The sequence below is a fragment of the Buteo buteo genome, chromosome 10 (assembly GCF_964188355.1).
Source record: "Buteo buteo chromosome 10, bButBut1.hap1.1, whole genome shotgun sequence".
NCBI lineage: Eukaryota > Metazoa > Chordata > Aves > Accipitriformes > Accipitridae > Buteo > Buteo buteo.
In genome coordinates, this window is record NC_134180.1 from 4475201 (window position 1) to 4482152 (window position 6952).

Consider the following 6952-nt stretch of genomic DNA (forward strand, 5'->3'; position numbering starts at 1 on the left):
TGACTCCACCAAGCAGGTCCACTTTCAGACGGGACTTATGCAATAGTCTGGAGCCACTCCATGTGACCCAGACTTCCTGGCCCCCTGCCACCACTCTCCTTGCTGGCTTCAGCCATGCACAAAACAGCAGAATTAAAAAGACAACCGAGCAGTCATTAAAAGAAAGTGCATCTTGCCTACCATACGGTTCCCCCCACCAACTACACGGACCATGCATGTAAGTACGCACATGTCATCCACATGCATGCAGACCACGACTGCAGCTGTTTGTGTGCAGCTGTGCACGACAACACATGCTATCTGTACGAGGATACACGCTACTTCCAGGCATGTCTGTGTTCGGTACCCACACGCCCCTCTGCATGCTATCATGCACCACCGATACCTCTGAATATGCCATGCACGAGTACTGGTTTTATATCTGGCATCTCTGTATCTGTGTCACTGCCTTCTACTTTCATAAAAATACCCCTTCTCTCTGCAGGGTTCACTGCAGCCAGGAGAGAATCCAGATCTTCTGGGCCTCCGCACAACCAGCTCCCTCCCCGTGTTCCTACCGCTCCTCCTGCACCAGCATGGAGCAAGAAACACAGCCCTGCTGTGCTCAGGATGCCAGGAAACTGCCCCAGGCTTTCGGAAAGGCCAGGAGCACTCACACCTCTGAGCAGGCAGAGAAGCAGACACAGCCACAGCCACTGCAACAGCCCAGCACAGCCATCTGCATCCAGGCAGAACTGGCTCCTGCAGCAGCCCTTCAGCAGTCTTTGTGCTTACACAACACAGCAACACAAGGCACTGAGCCCTGGGGTTGCATAAAGACAAACATCCTCCTGTGCCAACACTGAGCTCCACTCACCTGCATAACCACCACCAGCTCTCTCCAGGAGGGATCTGCTCTGAGAAAGGGACGTGCTGTTTGTCCCAGTTCAGGCAGTAGCATGTTTTATACAGTTATACCGTACAAAGACCTGTTACAGCTCATACACCAAGTGTGGCACCCTAAACCTGACTCCTTCGCCAATGTGGCTTTAGGGCAGGGCCGTACCCTGCACATCTGTAGTGCTGTACCTGTGCTGGGACCCTCCAGCAAAGACATGTCTGGTCATCAGATTGGAATTGCTATGCTAGAGGGCAGAGCCCCACTACGGCCGCCTGCCACGCCACGTGCATCCGTGGTACAGCACGGTCGCATATGCTGAAGCTGGAGAGACAAGAGAGTCCCACTGAGCTTCCTAAGAAGAGCATATGAGGTGACTCCTGTTACCCAGAAGGGCTGGGAGAAGCACCATGGGACCTGCAGTGAGCACAGAGATCAGCAGCTCTTTCTACCACCACCATGGCACAGCAGCCCCAAGGCACAGCAGTGTCTAACGCCGCACCCAGCAATAGCAGTCCTGGAGAGGGGAAGGGATCCACAGCATTGCCTGTTGCTGATTTGGTCCTGCCAGACTGAATTGAAGAATAACTGAGGTTGGAAGGGACTCAAGGGGATCGCTGGTCCCACCCCACTCCCAGAACAGGGTTACCTTTGACATTACATCAGGTTTGGATCACAAAACCCAGGCTGTCTCAGGGAGGTCACATACAGAAGTAACTTGGAAGAAATGCAGTGAGCTATGGAGTGGGACCCTAAAGCAGCAAAATCAGTTGGACCACACTGTCCGTCCAGAAAATCAGAAACATGTCCTTTCAGAGAAGTGGCTGCATCATGGTGACACAGAGAAAGGGACAGGAGCCCTGGCTGGCCAGAGAGGGATCACATCCTGATCTGCTCTACCTGCCTTACTGCCCGCTTGGCTGTGTGTTTCCAGTGCCTTGGGACCAAGACTCTCCCTCTGCAGCCGTGCAGGCAGCACCCAGCCTTCCAGGGCACGGAGAGCACAGTAACGCAAACACACAGCCTAGCTTCTGCCACCGTCCCTGTAGCCTCCCCACCTTTCAAAGTCTCCCTGCAAGCAGGTGAATGCTACTGGCTTCGTTTCACAGCAGGACAAACCAAGGCAAGTGGAGAAGTGATTTGGCAACAGCCAAGCAGGCAGTCTGTGCAAGAGCATGGGGGCCCCCCCACGCAATCGCCCTGGGGCCCCCTTCATGCAAGGCAGCATGACCATGACTGCGAGCACCCACAGACCCCAAGACAAATTACCACAGAGGAACATGCCAGGGGAGCTCTGCAGCAGGATGAAATCTTGCAGACCACATCGGGCTATGGACTCCCTCCAGCCCTTACAGATCTGGAAGATCTGCAGATCGTTTCCAGGCTCCGGCTCCCTTAAGAGAGCTCCGTGAGATCTGCTGTGCAGAGAGTTTATGGGCCCTTTTTCCCTCCCTGCAGGTTCTCTGTTCAGGGAAACATATGGCCCAGATGGTTTGGATTTGATGGGGTATGGCAGGGTGCAACAGAAAATATGCCGACTCACGAGCATGTGTGGCTTCCTAACGAGGAAGCTGCAGCCCAAAGGCCAGTGAGTACATTTCTCTGTGCCCGGCCATGGAGAAGCTGCCTTCGTTCATGTCCAGGAAATGAGGAGCTGCTAACCTCGATAGGACTGAACTCATCTTTTGCACTGTGGTTTTGACCAAAGCCACTTCAAGGTGAAGTCTTGGTCCTGTTGAGGTCAGTGGCACAACTCCCACAGCAGGAGGCCAGGATTTTACCCGTGAGTTCAGCTCAGCTGGGACCAATATTTATGAATGTTTGATTTTAGAAATATTTGCAGAACTGCACAGGAATAGATTAATTTTAAGTCATTTTCCCTTTAAAAATTAAGCTATGATGAAGAGTAGGAAATAAAACAGCAGTAACGGTGGGTTGGGATGATAAACAGAAGTGTAAAGACACTGAATAGTCAGACATGGCATAACCCGAGCATTCTTTTTCCAGCCTGGGAGAATGCAGAAGGTAAGAGAGTAGCAGCAACGGAGCAGCCGGATGGAGACCCTGCACATAACACGTGCCACTGACATTGCTCCACTGAAGTCAGATGGAACTAAAATATTTTGGCAGAGTTTCTCAGTGGAGAATCTCTCAATTCTTGAATCGGTTGCAGACTTAATTGAAGGCACTTACAATAACCAAGATGGGAAAATTTGCTTTGATGGTGTCCCTTTAAAACCTCCTTCAGTGTTGAAAAATGAGTCTGTATCCAGGCTGGTGGTTTTCCATGTTTCTCACTCCCCAATCACTGCATGAGATCCGACCTGCTTACAGATTCCCAGGAAATGTTTGTAACTACTCGCCCTGCAAACATTTCCTATGGTGGTGGGGTCAAGCGAAGATCTTTCTGACTTGCATATCTTCAGCACATCTGAGCTGACATCATCCAAATCACTAGTGAATTGTTTCTGAAAACTTGACAAATTTGGTCCAAATTCTGTTTAAGTCCATTTATGTTAACTTGAGATCTAGGCAGGACAGGACGTGACAAACACATCCTGCGGTGTTTCTGGCTTAGAATGAACTAATTGCTGGAAACTTGGCAAGAAAAGTGGTTTTTGGAGTTGGGGGTTTCAGATAAGCTTTAGATAAGTGCTTGAACAGAATCATCCCCTGGGTGGGCCTGATGCAACCTGCCCTAAAAAGCCTTCCATGGAGCTGCTCCTCTGGGCAGCTGAGCCCATGCCATCTCTGGACCAGGGCTTCATGTGATGATAAGCACACTTTACTCCTCCCCGTAACAGTCTCTGGGTGGCCTTGAGCCATCAGTGATAACAGAGCCTCTCATGTTACAGGTTTGATATGTTGGTACTTAAAAGGCTTCTCGCATGACTAGCAGCCACAGTTTATGTTGAGCAGGCAATACCTTCCCTTAGGGCTACACTTCACCCCATCAACTGCTCACTCAGTCACAGCTTATCGGGGTCTTCCTCTGCCAAATGAAACAGTTCAGCCCCCGAGTCTTATCTGGGAAAAGCATGATTTACAGGAGATGACAGGACCTTTCCCATTCCACCCAACAAGCAGCTGCTCGGGGAATGCAACCGGAGACGCACCGACAAGTGCTGGAGGTTTTAGGGATCTAAGGAGGAGAAGGAAAGGAGAGGGTGCTGCCGTGGGGCAAAGCAGGAACAACGGGAAGCCAAGGATGGAGCAACCAGAGCACTCAGCACGTTCCATATATGGAGAAACTTTGTGACACTGGAACAACCTCCCAAAAACTGGAGGAAGCCTCACTGACAGAGGCATTTCAGACTAGTCCAGGCAAGGCTATGGCGAGCAGAGCCGAGGGAACACCCCTGCACCAGCTGGGGAATTACCTGGGTGCCCAACAAAGCATTTCCCTTTCTACCATCCACAGCGTGGGGGAGACGAGAAATGAACAAAGACTTCAAAAATCTTATTGTTATCACCCGTCATGCACTAGATTGCACGCTGTCACCACGTGAGCTCTGCTAACAAGAATATTAATGAACAGAATAAGAAACAGATCTCTGGTGTGGCTGAGCTATCTCCAGCCAATATGGGTATTGGCATGGGCTGAAACAGGAAAACAAACAGCCCCTGAGGTTTACACCCTTGCATATGCTTGACCAGAAAAGTCCCCCAAAACAAGCCTCTGTGTGAAATTTTAAATTTTGCCGCACAGCCACAGCTGGCGCCGAAGCAGGGTACCTGCCCTGGAGCGCGGCTCCGACCAGTGCGGCTCCACGCTTCCCTCTTGGTGGATTCTTCCCCTCTGGAAGATATTTGCCAAGGTTATTTTATAAACTCCTTTCTATTTATAGCACAGCTCCTTCAGCTCTAATGAGATAATCTTCTGGCATTTCACCATCACTAATATTTACTTTGATGTTTAAAATAACATGTTCTGAGGGATTGATCTTTTTAAAAAAACCTTTAAAACATAATCAAAGCAAAGAAATAGATGACTAGTGCAACAGGGCCAAATGCCTGGTGATGCACATGAAGTTAATGGTATTAAACTTTTTCAGGGCAGACAGTTTATAATCCTCTGACCACACCATACAGGAGGGAAAGAGGCATTGGCAGCTCCTGAAGATGGAGAGAGACAGCAAAAGAGGGAGAGGGAGCGCAATATGTGTTTATTCTCAGGAATGAAGACAGCAAGGAACGTATAATTCTGCAACAGGGATTATAGCTGTTGCTTTCTGTAACTGAGAGTTTCGCCCACGGCAGCTCTGCATAAGAGAATTATATTTTAGAGCAGCAAACATGCAATCAGATGGCTTAATGCAATAAAAAAAGTGGAGTGGTGTGGGGATAGGGGGAGGCGAGGGAGACAGCGCGCGAGTGCAGATGCCTGACTCCTGCTGTCTGCAGACACTTTGAAACACAACCCTGCGTTTTTATGGAAACTCTGAATGTTGGAGAAGGGTGAACATGGTTTTCATTCTCATAAATGTTTTTCCAGCGTGCAGTGCTCTTCGGGCTCATTCCTTCTCCAGGGAGACGGTTCTGATTTCAAAGAACATTCGCATTCCCTCCACCCCAGACCACCCCACTCCAACCTCAAAGACTCTTCTCTGGAAAAATTATTTTAAAGAGTGTTTTACCTTTTCTAGTGTTTTCCCTTCTTTCTTCTTTTTCCCCTTTTAATTCCTTGAGCTTCTTTTTTTTTTTTTTTTCTTTTTCCCAGCAGCAGCCAAAAGCTTCTCTCTCCCCCTCAGTCTTGCGCGTGTCAGAAAGTTTCCAGGCTGAGGGTTTATGTCGCCTTCCTCAATAACCTTCTTCTGTCAGACCCAGGCAGCGCTGGAGCTAGAGGCTTTGCTAAAAAGTCTCCTTTCAGGAAGTGAGCAGTAATAAGAGAGCGGCTTGGAGGCAGCATGTATAGGGGCTGCTCAAAAAAAAAAAAAAAAAAGGAGAGAAAAAAAGAAAAAAAAAGAAAAAAACTTTGCTCAGGAATTTTGCCAGGATTACCCAAAAAAAAAAAAAAAAAAAAAAAAAAAATCCCCAAACCCACAAGGCTGTAAAAGTCCCGCCCTGACTGCTGACATCAGTGCAGAAGGCAGGTCTTGCCTGCAACAGTATAAAACTAATCAGCTAAGCCTTTTTGCGAAGGAACAGGCAGCGATCTTCCCCAGGCAGCCCTGGCTGCGCGCAGAGCCCCAGAGGCGATGCAGGCGGCTTCCTGGCCGATAAAACATCCCAATAAAAGCGATAAAGCAAAGAGGTCATGCTGACGGTGGCAGACGGCAGACAAAACAGATAAAGCACGCCAGGATTTTTGCTTTTTTCCCCCAACAACGAACAACACTCCCATCCTGCATTTTAACTGTAGCTTTCAAAATGCTTTTAAAAAGCCAGTGCACATCTGATGAAATGGCCTTAACAAAGGCAACTGTGCTCTGCAGTAATGTTAGGTACTGGCTTTAAATTTAAAAAAGCCCTCAAGAATTTGCAAATGTTTTAAGAAGTCCCTTCCCTCCCAAGTTACATCATTTTCGCCCTGCTGGCTCTTGTGATGCCATAATTTCTCTTGTTCTGCTGCCACCACGGAGTATCCCACAGAGGACAATACATTTCTAAAGTAAAGAATAAACATTGCAAATAATAAAATACGGCTTGTTTAAAAACAAAGCCCTCTCAGGACAAATAAAACAATAAGCAACAATAAAGTGCAGGAGCGCATTTCCTTCTTCCTTCTGAAGTCGTCTTTGAGATTAGAAAGCTGAATACATAAGCCTTGGTAAAAAGAGAATTACCTGGCAATTCTGCAAATGTTATAAAAATGGGCCCTTCCAAATTGCCATGTGCTGCCCTGCTTTTCTCTGGATACAGAGAGCGGCCCTGGCGAAGGACACAGGGAAAAGACGGCAGCACCAGGCAGTGGACTTCCAGCCTGAGCCCATCTCTGAGGACAAAGGGACCCCAAAACCATCCTTAAGGAGCCTTTTAGTACAAGAGGATTTGCATGAAGAGTAAGGGGGTGAAAAGTTCCCGGGGGAAGATGAAAGCTAAGTCTTAAACCAAGCTCCCTGAACATGAGAACCC

At 48.5% G+C, this 6952-nt stretch overlaps 1 protein-coding gene across 1 annotated transcript in view; it reads right to left on the reverse strand.

Moving 5' to 3' along the window:
• ADAMTS10 (ADAM metallopeptidase with thrombospondin type 1 motif 10) overlaps nt 1–6088 on the reverse strand; it is a 59829-nt gene extending 53741 nt beyond the window's left edge. The window contains exon 1 of the mRNA XM_075038139.1: nt 5515–6088. The gene's annotated coding sequence lies outside the window, so the exon portion shown is untranslated. The remainder of the gene's footprint in view (nt 1–5514) is intronic.
• Nucleotides 6089–6952: the final 864 nt, after the last annotated feature.